Here is a 12717-nt window from a genome sequence, read left to right as displayed (position 1 = left end):
TAGGCCCTCACTACAATGTTTTATGGGGTTTGCTCACCTTCAGGGCCCTCACCTCCAATATTTCATACAGTCTGTTTAGCTGTAGTCCCTCACTACAATGTTTTATGGGGTTTGCTCACCATAAGGCCCTTACTACAATGTTTTATGGGGTTCGCTCACCTGTAGGCCCTCACCTCCAATGTTTCATACGGTCTGCTCAGCTGTAGGCTCTCACTACAATGTTTTATGGGGTTCGCTCACCTGTAGGCCCTCACCTTTAATATCTCATTTGGTCTGCTCAGCTGTAGGCCCTCACTACAATGTTTTATGGGGTTTGCTCACTATAAGGCCCTCACAACAATGATCTATGGAGTTCGCTAACCTGTAGGCCCTCACCTCCAAAATTTCATACGGTCTGCTCAGCTGTAGGCCCTCACTACAATGTTTTATGGAGTTTGCTCACCTTCAGGCCCTCACCTCCAATGTTTCATACGGTCTGCTTAGCTGTAGGCCCTTACTACAATGTTTTATGGGGTTTGCTCACCTGTAGGCCCTCACCTCCAATGTTTCATACAATCTGCTCAGCTGTAGGCCCTCACTACAATGTTTTATGGGGTTCGCTCACCTGTAGGCCCTCACCTTTAATATCTCATACGGTCTGCTCAGCTGTAGGCTCTCACTACAATGTTTTATGGGGTTTGCTTACCTTCAGGCCCTCACCTCCAATGTTTCATACGGTCTGCTCAGCTGTAGGCCTTCACCATAAAGTTTTCTGGGGTTTGCTTACCATACGGCCCTCACTACAATGTTTTATGGGGTTGGCTCACTTGTAGGCCCTCACCCCCAATGTTACATACGGTCTGTTCAGCTGTGAGCCCTCACTACAAAATTTTATGGGGTTTGTTCACCATAAGGCCCTCGCTACAATGTTTTATGGGTTTCGCTCACCTGTAGGCCCTCACCTCTAATGTTTCTTACAATCTGCTAAGCTGTAGGCCCTCACTACAATGTTTTATGGGGTACGCTCACCTATAGGACCTCACCTTAATATTTCATACGGTCTGCTCAGCTGTAGGCCCTCACTACCATGTTTTATGTGGTTTCCTTACCTTCAGGCCCTCACCTCCAATGTTTCATACGGTCTGCTCAGCTGTAGGCCCTCACTATAATGTTTTCTGGGGTTTGCTCACCATAAAGCCCTCACTACAATGTTTTATGGGGTTCGCTCACCTGTAGTCCATCACCACCAATGTTTTATACGGTCTGCTCAGCTGTAGGCCCTCACTACAAAGTTTTCTGGGGTTTGCTCACCATAAGGCCCTCACTAGAATGTCTTTTGGGGTTTGCTCACCTGTAGGCCCTCATCTCCAATGTTTCATACGATATGCTCAGCTGTAGACCCTCACTTCATTGTTTTCTGGGGTTTGCTCACCATAAGGCCCTCACTACAATGTTTCATACGGTCTGCTCAGCTGTAGGCCCTCACCTCCAATGTTTCATTTGGTCTGCTCAGCTGTAGGCCCTCACTGCAATGTTTTCTGGGGTTTGCTCACCATAAGGCCCTCACTACAATCTTTTATGGGGTTCGCTCACCTGTAGGCCCTCACCCTCAATGTTTTCTGGGGTTTGCTCACCATAAGGTTCTCACTACAATGTTTTATGGGGTTCGCTCACCTGTAGGCCCTCACCTCCAAAATTTCATACGGTCTGCTCAGCTGTAGGCCCTCACTACAATGTTTATGGGGTTTGCTCACCTTCAGGCCCTCACCTCCAATGTTTCATACGGTCTGCTCAGCTGTAGGCCCTTGCTACAATGTTTTCTAGGGTTTGCTCACCATAAGGCCCTCACTACAATGTTTTATGGGGTTCGCTCATCTGTATGCCCTCACCTCCAATGTTTCATACAATCTGCTCAGCTGTAGGCCCTCACTACTATGTTTTATTGGGTTCGCTCACCTGTAGGCCCTCACCTTTATTATTTCATACGGTCTGCTCAGCTGTAGGCCCTCACTACAATGTTTTATGGGGTTTGCTTACATTCAGGCCCTCACCTCCAATGTTTCATACGGTCTGCTTAGCTGTAGGCCCTCACTATAATGTTTTCAGGGGTTTGCTTACCATAAGGCCCTCACTACAATGTTTTATAGGGTTTGCTCACTTGTTGGACCTCACCCCCAATGTTTCATACGGTCTGCTCAGCTGTGAGCCCTCACTACAATGTTTAATGGGGTTTGCGCACCATAACGCCCTCACTACAATGTTTTATGGGGTTTGCTCACCATAACGCCCTCACTACAATGTTTTATGGGGTTCGCTCATCTGTAGGAGGCCCTCACCGCCAATGTTTCATACGGTCTGATCAGCTGTAGGCCCTCACTACAATGTTTTATGGGGTTTGCTCACCATAAGGCCCTCACTACAATGTTTTATGAGGTTCGCTCATCTGTAGGAGGCCCTCACCTCCAATGTTTCATACGGTCTGATCAGCTGTAGGCCCTCACTACAATGTTTTATGGGGTTTGCTCACCTTCAGGGCCCTCACCTCCAATATTTCATACAGTCTGCTCAGCTGTAGGCCCTCACTACAATGTTTTATGGGGTTTGTTCACCATAAGGCCCTCACTACAATGTTTTATGGGGTTCTCTCACCTGTAGGCCCTCACCTCCAATGTTTCATACGGTCTGCTCAGCTTTAAGCCCTCACTACAATGTTTCATACGGTCTGCTCAACTGTAGGCCCTTACTACAATGTTTTATGGGTTTCGCTTACCTGTAGGCCATCAACTCCAATGTTTCATATAATCTGCTCATTTGTAGGCCCTCACTACAATGTTTCATACGGTTTGCTCAGCTGTAGGCCCTCACTACAATGTTTTCTGGGGTTTGCTCACCATAATGCTCTCACTATAATGTTTTATGGAGTTCGCTCTCCTGTAGGCCCTCATCTCCAATGTTTCATACGGTCTGCTCAGCTGTAGCCCCTCACTACAATATTTTATGGGGTTTGCTTACCTTCAGGCCCTCACCTCCAATGTTTCATACGGTCTTCTCAGCTGTAGGCCCTCACTATAATGTTTTCTGGTGTTTGCTTACCATAATGCCCCTAACTACAATGTTTTATGGGGTTCGCTCACTTGTAGGCCCTCACCCCCAATGTTTCATACAGTCTGCTCACCTGTGAGCCCTCACTACAATGTTTTATGGGGTTTGCTCACCATAAGGCCCTCACTACAATGTTTTATGGGGTTCACTCGCCTGTAGGCCCTCATCTCCAATGTTTCATACTGTCTGCTTAGCTGTAGACCCTCACTACAATGTTTTATGGGGTTTACTCACCATAAGGCCCTCACTACAATGTTTTATGAGGTTCGCTCACCTGTAGGCTCTCATCTCCAATGTTTCATACGGTTTGCTCAGCTGTAGGCTCTCACTACAATATTTTATGGGGTTTGCTCACCTTCAGGGCCCTCACCTACAATATTTCATACAGTCTGCTCACCTGTAGGCCCTCAGTACAATGTTTTATAAGGTTTGCTACCATAAGGCCCTTACTACAATAATTTATGGTGTTAGCTCACCTGTAGGCCCTCACCTCCAATGTTTCATACAGTCTGCTCAGCTGTAGGCCCTCACTACAATGTTTAATGGGGTTTGCTCACTAAAAAGCCCTCACTACATTGTTTTATGGGGTTCACTCACCTGTAGGCCCTCACCTCCAATATTTTACATGGTCTGCTCAGCTGTAGGCCCTCACTACAATGTTCTATGGGGTTCGCTCACCTTTAGGCCATCAACTCCAATGTTTCATACAGTCTGCTCATTTGTAGGCCCTCACTACAATGTTTCATACGGTTTGCTCAGCTGTAGGCCCTCACTACAATGTTTTCTGGGGTTTGCTCACTATAATGCTCTCACTACAATGTTTTATGGGGTTCGCTCACCTGTAGGCCCTCATCTCCAATGTTTCATACTGTCTGCTCAGCTGTAGCCCCTCATTACAATGTTTTATGGGGTTTGCTCACCTTCAGGCCCTCACCTCCAATGTTTCATATGGTCTGCTCAGCTGTAGGCCCTCACTACAATGTTTTCTGGGGTTTGCTCGCCTGTAGGCCCTCACCTCCAATGTTTCATACTGTCTTCTCAGCTGTAGGCCCTCATTACATTGTTTTCTGGGGTTTGCTCACCATAAGGCCCTCACTACATTTTTTTGGTGGGTTCTCTCACCTGTAGGCCCTCACCTCCAATGTTTCATACGGTCTGCTCAGCTGTAGGCCCTCACTACAATGTTTTATGGGGTTTGCTCACCATAAGGCCCTCACTACAATGTTTTATGAGGTTCGCTCACCTGTAGTCCCTCACCTCCAATGTTTTAAACGGTCTGATCAGCTGTGGGCCCTCACTACAATGTTTTATGGGGTTTGCTCACCTTCAGGGCCTCCACCTCCAATATTTCATACAGTCTGCTCAGCTGTGAGCCCTCACTACAATGTTTTATGGAGTTTGCTCACCATAAGGCCCTCACTACAATGTTTTATGGGGTTCACTTGCCTGTAGGCCCTCACCTCCAATGTTTCATACTGTCTGCTCAGCTGTAGGCCCTCACTACAATGTTTTATGGGGTTTACTCACCATAAGGCCCTCACTAAAATGTATTATGAGGTTCGCTCGCCTGTAGGCCCTCACATCCAATGTTTCATACTGTCTGCTCAGCTGTAGGCCCTCACTACAATGTTTTATGGGGTTTACTCACCATAAGGCCCTCACTAAAATGTATTATGAGGTTCGCTCACCTGTAGGCCCTCACCTACAATATTTCATACAGTCTGCTCACCTGTATGCCCTCACTACAATGTTTTATGGGGTTTGCTACCATAAGGCCCTCACTACAATGTTTTATGGGGTTCGCTCACCTGTAGGCCCTCACCTCCAATGTTTCATACGGTCTGCTCAGCTGTAGGCCCTTACTACAATGTTTTATGGGGTTCACTCACCTGTAGGCCCTCACCTTTAATATTTCATACGGTCTGCTCAGCTGTAGGTCCTCACTACAATGTTTTATGGGGTTTGCTTACCTTCAGGCCCTCACCTCCAATGTTTCATACGGTCTGCTCAGCTGTAGGCCCTCACTACAATGTTTCATACGGTCTGCTCAACTGTAGGCCCTCACTACAATGTTTTCTGGGGTTTGCTCACCATAAAGCCCTCACTACAATGTTTTATGTGGTTCGCTCACCTGTAGTCCATCACCTCCAATGTTTCATACTGTCTTATCAGCTGTAGGCCCTCACTACAAAGTTTTCTGGGGTTTGCTTACCATAAGGCCCTCACTACAATTTCTTATGGGGTTCGTTCACCTGTAGGCCCTCATCTTCAATGTTTCATACGATCTGCTCAGCTGTAGGCCCTCACTCAGTGGCATACCTACCATATAGGCAGACCACGCAGCTGCTATGGGGCCCGTGAGAAAGAGGGGCCCGAAGTGGAGGAGAGGCCCCACCCCCTAATTGCTCCTGTTTATCTTTCTAAAGCTAAAGGACCTTTAATGATGTCATCAGAGGTCCTGTAAGGGAATGGCACAGTGTAAAGTGTAGTTCCCAGGTTAGAACAGTGCATCTGCCAGGACCTGTGATGACATCATCTTCAACATCACAGGTCCTGCAGAATCTAGCAAAGGAACTGCACCAAAAATGGTGTAGTTCCTAGGTTTCAATGGTATATCTGCCAGGACCTGTGATGACATGATCACAGGTCCTTCAACCCCTAACAGCAAGTATCAGAAGTTCACAAGCAGCTCTGCATTGATCCATACAGATTGGAATGGAGTGGTAAGAGGAGGTCCTCCACTTCTCATCTTTTCCCCCCCCCCCCCCCCCATGCCCTGTTTTTACTGATTGCACACTCATGTATAATACTTCAGACAGTTACAGGGACCACTACCTCAAGTACCTCCTACACACAGTGACCATAATGTATAACTGACCACATATTTCTATAAACACTGCATCTACAGTATTATACCTTCTATGTCTCACATCAATACACTGCTCTGTGTATATACACTCACCTAAAGAATTATTAGGAACACCTGTTCTATTTCTCATTAATGCAATTATCTAGTCAATCAATCACATGGCAGTTGCTTCAATGCATTTAGGGATGTGGTCCTGGTCAAGACAATCTCCTGAACTCCAAACTGAATGTCAGAATGGGAAAGAAAGGTGATTTAAGCAATTTTGAGCGTGGCATGGTTGTTGGTGCCAGACGGGCCGGTCTGAGTATTTCACAATCTGCTCAGTTACTGGGATTTTCACACACAACCATTTCTAGGGTTTACAAAGAATGGTGTGAAAAGGGAAAAACATCCAGTATGCGGCAGTTCTGTGGGCAAAAATGCCTTGTGGATGCTAGAGGTCAGAGGAGAATGGGCCGACTGATTCAAGCTGATAGAAGAGCAACGTTGACTGAAATAACCACTCGTTACAACCGAGGTATGCAGCAAAGCATTTGTGAAGCCACAACACGCACAACCTTCAGGCGGATGGACTACAACAGCAGAAGACCCCACCGGGTACCACTCATCTCCACTACAAATAGGAAAAAGAGGCTACAATTTGCACAAACTCACCAAAATTGGACTGTTGAAGACTGGAAAAATGTTTACTGGTCTGATGAGTCTCGATTTCTGTTGAGACATTCACATAGTAGAGTCCGAATTTGGCGTAAACAGAATGAGAACATGTATCCATCCTCTGATGGCTACTTCCAGCAGGATAATGCACCATGTCACAAAGCTCGAATCATTTCAAATTGGTTTCTTGAACATGACAATGAGTTCACTGTACTAAAATGGCCCCCACAGTCACCAGATCTCAACCCAATAGAGCATCTTTGGGATGTGGTGGAACGGGAGCTTCGTGCCCTGGATGTGCATCCCTCAAATCTCCATCAACTGCAAGATGCTATCCTATCAATATGGGCCAACATTTCTAAAGAATGCTATCAGCACCTTGTTGAATCAATGCCACGTAGAATTAAGGCAGTTCTGAAGGCAAAAGGGGTCCAACACCGTATTAGTATGGTGTTCCTAATAATTCTTTAGGTGAGTGTATATATATATATATATATATATATATATACACACACACTGCATATATTACACAGTATTATACATGCAATATGTACAAATATATAGTATATACCGCAGTGCACTGATATGTGAGGTACAATAGATGCAGTGTGTACAGGTATATAATAAATACAGCAGTGTATTGACACCTCGTACCTCACATATCAGTACACCGCTGTATATACTATATATCTGTACACACTGTATCTATTTTACCTCGTACCTCACATATCAGTACACTGCTGTATATACTATATATCTGTACACACTGCATCTATTATATCTCGTACCTCACATATCAGTACACTGCTGTATATACTATATATCTGTACACACTGCATCTATTATACCTTGTACCTCACATATCAGTGCACTGCTGTATATACTATATACCTGTACACACTGCATATATTATACCTCTTTTGTGTGCCAGGGCTGTTTTGTAATCCCAATCCGGCCCTGATGGCATAAATTAAAAATCGCAGCAGCAAGAATAGTTCATGGAACAAAAGGAGGGGCTATAAAAGGGGAATAGGGGCCCAATTTAGATTCCTGCTATGGGGCCCAGTGATTTTTATGTACGCCCCTGCCCTCACTACAATGTTTTATAGGGTTCGCTCACCTGTAGGCCCTTACCTCCAATGTTTCATACGGTCTGTTCAGCTGTAGGCCCTCACTACAATGTTTCATACGGTCTGCTCAGCTGTAGGCCCTCACTACAATGTTTTATGGGGTTTACTCACCATAAGGCCCTCACTACAATGTTTTATGGGGTTCACTCGCCTGTAGGCCCTCACCTCCAATGTTTCATACTGTCTGCTCAGCTGTAGGCCCTCACTACAATGTTTTATGGGGTTTACTCACCATAAGGCCCTCACTACAATGTTTTATGGGGTTCACTCGCCTGTAGGCCCTCACCTCCAATGTTTCATACTGTCTGCTCAGCTGTAGGCCCTCACTACAATGTTTTATGGGGTTTATTCACCATAAGGCGTTCACTAAAATGTTTTATGAGGTTCGCTCACCTGTAGGCCCTCACATCCAATGTTTCATACGGTCTGCTCACCTGTAGGCCCTCATTACAATGTTTTATGGGGTTTGCTCACCTTCAGTGCCCTCACCTACAATATTTCATACAGTCTTCTCACCTGTATGCCCTCACTACAATGTTTTATGGGGTTTGCTACCATAAGGCCCTCACTACAATATTTTATGGTGTTCGCTCACCTGTAGGCCCTCACCTCCAATATTTCATATGGTCTGCTCAGCTGTAGGCCCTCACTACAATGTTTCATACGGTCTGCTCACCTGTAGGCCCTCACTACAATGTTTTATGGGGTTCGCTTGCCTTCCGGCCCTCATTTTCAATGTTTCATACGGTCTGCTCAGCTGTATGCCCTCACTACAATGTTTTATGGGATTTGCTCACCTTCAGGCCCTCACCCCCAATGTTTCATACGGTCTGCTCACCTGTAGGCCCTCACCCCCAATGTTTCATACGGTCTGCTCACCTGTAGGCCCTCACCTTCAATGTTTTCTGGAGTTTGCTCACCATAAGGCCCTCACTACAATGTTTTATGGGGTTCGCTTACCTGTAGGCCCTCACCTCCAATGTTTCATACGGTCTGCTCAGCTGTAGGCCCTCACTACAATGTTTTATGGGGTTTGGTCACCATAAGGCCCTCACAACAATGTTTTATGAGGTTCGCTTACCTGTAGGCCCTCCCCTCCAATGTTCCATACGGTCTGCTCAGCTGTAGGCCCTCACTACAATGTTTTATGGGGTTTGCTCACCAAAAGGCCCTCACTACATTGTTTTATGGGGTTTGCTCACCTGTAGGCCCTCACCTCCAATGTTTCATACGGTCTGCTCATTTGTAGGCCCTCACTACAATGTTTCATACGGTTTGCTCAGCTGTAGGCCCTCACTACAATGTTTTATGGGGTTTGATCACCATAATGCTCTCACTACAATGTTTTATGGGGTTCGCTCACCTGTAGGCCCTCATCTCCAATGTTTCATACGGTCTGCTCAGCTGTAGCCCCTTACTACAATGTTTTATGGGGTTTGTTCACCTTCAGGCCCTCACCTCCAATGTTTCATATGGTCTGCTCAGCTGTAGGCCCTCACTACAATGTTTTCTGGGGTTTGCTCGCCTGTAGGCCCTGAACTCCATTGTTTCATACTGTCTGCTTTGCTGTAGGCCCTCACTACATAGTTTTATGGGGTTTTCTCACCATAAGGCCCTCACTACAATGTTTTATAGGGTTCGCTCATCTGTAGGCCCTTACCTCCAATGTTTCATACGATCTGCTTAGCTGTAGGCCCTCACTACATTGTTTTATGGGGTTTGCTCACCATAAGGCCCTTACTAAAAAATTTTGGGGGGTTCGCTCACCTGTAGGCCCCCACCCCCAATGTTTCATACTGTCTGCTCAGCTGTAGGCCCTCACTACAATGTTTTATGGGGTTTTCTCACCATAAGGCCCTCACCTACAATATTTCATACAGTCTGCAATGTTTTCTGGGGTTTACTCACCGTAATGCTCTCACTACAATGTTTTATGGGGTTCACTCACCTGTAGGCCCTCATCTCCAATGTTTTATACGGTCTGCTCAGCTGTAGCCCCTCACTACAATGTTTTATGGGGTTTGCTCACCTTCAGGGCCCTCACCTACAATATTTCATACAGTCTGCTCACCTGTAGGCCCCTCTACAATGTTTTATGGGGTTTGCTACCATAAGGCCCTCACTACAATATTTTATGGTGTTCGCTGACCTGTAGGCCCTCACCTTCAATGTTTCATACGGTCTGCTCAGCCCTCACTACAATGTTTAATACGGTCTGCTCAGCTGTAGGCCCTCTTTACAATGTTTTCTGGGGTTTACTCACCGTAATGCTCTCACTACAATGTTTTATGGGGTTCGCTCACCTGTAGGCCCTCATCTCCAATGTTTTATACGGTCTGCTCAGCTGTAGCCCCTCACTACAATGTTTTATGGGGTTTGCTCACCTTCAGGCCCTCACCTCCAATGTTTCATATGGTCTGCTCAGCTGTAGGCCCTCACTACAATGTTTTCTGGGGTTTGCTCACCATAAGGCCCTCACTAAAAAAAATTGGGGGGTTCGCTCACCTGTACGCCCTCACCTTCAATGTTTCATATGGTCTGCTCAGCTGTAGGCCCTCACTACAATGTTTTATGGGGTTCGCTCACCTGTAGGCCCTCACCTCCAATGTTTCATACGGTCTGCTCAGCTGTAGGCCCTTACTACAATGTTTTATGGGGTTCACTCACCTGTAGGCCCTCACCTTTAATATTTCATACGGTCTGCTCAGCTGTAGGTCCTCACTACAATGTTTTATGGGGTTTGCTTACCTTCAGGCCCTCACCTCCAATGTTTCATACGGTCTGCTCAGCTGTAGGCCGTCACTATAATGTTTGCTGGGGTTTGCTTACCATAAGGCCCTCACTACAATATTTTATGGGGTTCGCTTACCTTTAGGCCATCAACTCCAATGTTTCATACGGTGTGCTCATTTGTAGGCCCTCACTACAATTTTTCATACGGTTTTCTCAGCTGTAGGCCCTCACTACAATGTTTTCTGGGATTTGCTTACCATAATGCTCTCACTACAATGTTTTATTGGGTTCGCTCACATGTCGGCCCTCATCTCCAATGTTTCATACAGTCTGCTCAGCTGTAGGCCCTCACTACAATGTTTTATGGGGTTTGCTACCATAAGGCCCTCACTACAATATTTTATAGTGTTCGCTCACCTGTAGGCCCTCACCTCCAATGTTTCATACAGTCTGCTCAGCTGTAGGCCCTCACTACAATGTTTCATACAGTCTGCTCAGTTGTAGGCCCTCACTACAATGTTTTATGGGGTTTGCTCACCATAAGGCCCTCACTACAATGTTTTATGTGGTTCGCTCACCTGTAGGCCCTCACCTCCAATATTTTATACGGTCTGCTCAGCTGTAGGCCCTCACTACAATGTTTTATGGGGTTTGCTTACCTGTAGGCCATCAACTCCAATGTTTCATATGGCCTGCTCATTTGTAGGCCCTCACTACAATGTTTCATACGGTTTGCTCAGCTGTAGGCCCTCATTACAATGTTTTCTGGGGTTTGCTCACCATAATGCTCTCACTACAATGTTGTATGGGGTTCGCTCACCTGTAGACCCTCATCTCCAATGGTACATACGGTCTGCTCAGCTGTAGCCCCTCACTACAATATTCTATGGGGTTTGCTTACCTTCAGGCCCTCACCTCCAATGTTTCATACTATCTGCTCAGCTGTAGGCCCTCACTATAATGTTTTCTGGTGTTTGCTTACCATAAGGCCCCTAACTACAATGTTTTATGGGGTTCGCTCAATTGTAGGCCCTCACCCCCAATGTTTCATACACTCTGCTCAGCTGTGAGCCCTCACTACAATGTTTTATGGGGTTTGCTCACCATAAGGCCCTCACTACAATGTTTTATGGGGTTCACTCGCCTGTAGGCCCTCACCTCCAATGTTTCATACTGTCTGCTCAGCTGTAGGCCCTCACTACAATGTTTTATGGGGTTTACTCACCATAAGGCCCGCACTACAATGTTTTATGAGGTTCGCTCACCTGTAGGCCCTCACCTCCAATGTTTCATACGGTCTGCTCAGCTGTAGGCCCTCACTACAATGTTTTATGGGGTTTGCTACCATAAGGCCCTCACTACAATATTTTATAGTGTTCTCTCACCTGTAGGCCCTCACCTCCAATGTTTCATACGGTCTGCTCAGCTGTAGGCCCTCACTACAATGTTCTATGGGGTTCGCTCACCTTTAGGCCATCAACTCCAATGTTTCATACGGTGTGCTCATTTGTAGGCCCTCACAATTTTTCATATGGTTTGCTCAGCTGTAGGCCCTCACTACAATGTTTTCTGGGATTTGCTCACCATAATGCTCTCACTACAATGTTTTATGGGGTTCGCTCACCTGTAGGCCCTCATCTCCAATGTTTCATACGGTCTGCTCAGCTGTAGGCCCTCACTACAATGTTTTATGGGGTTTGCTACCATAAGGCCCTCACTACAATATTTTATAGTGTTCGCTCACCTGTAGGCCCTCACTTCCAATGTATCATACGGTCTGCTCAGCTGTTGGCCCTTACTACAATGTTTCATACGGTCTGCTCAGATGTAGGCCCTCACTACAATGTTTTATGGGGTTTGCTCACCAAAAGGCCCTCACTACAATGTTTTATGGGGTTGGCTCACCTGTAGACCCTCACCTCCAATATTTTATACGGTCTGCTCAGCTGTAGGCCCTCACTACAATGTTCTATGGGGTTCGCTCACCTTTAGGCCATCAACTCCATTGTTTCATACTGTCTGCTCAGCTGTAGGCACTCACTACATTGTTTTATGGGGTTTGCTCACCATACGGCCCTCACTACATTTTTTTGGGGGTTCGCTCACCTGTAGGCCCTCACCTTCAATGTTTCATATGGTCTGCTCAGCTGTAGCCCCTCACTACAATGTTTTATGGGGTTTGCTCACCTTCAGGCCCTCACCTCCATTGTTTCATACTGTCTGCTCAGCTGTAGGCACTCACTACAT

The sequence above is a fragment of the Bufo bufo genome, chromosome 2 (assembly GCF_905171765.1).
Source record: "Bufo bufo chromosome 2, aBufBuf1.1, whole genome shotgun sequence".
Lineage (NCBI taxonomy): Eukaryota > Metazoa > Chordata > Amphibia > Anura > Bufonidae > Bufo > Bufo bufo.
Note: the sequence above shows the minus strand (reverse complement) of the source record.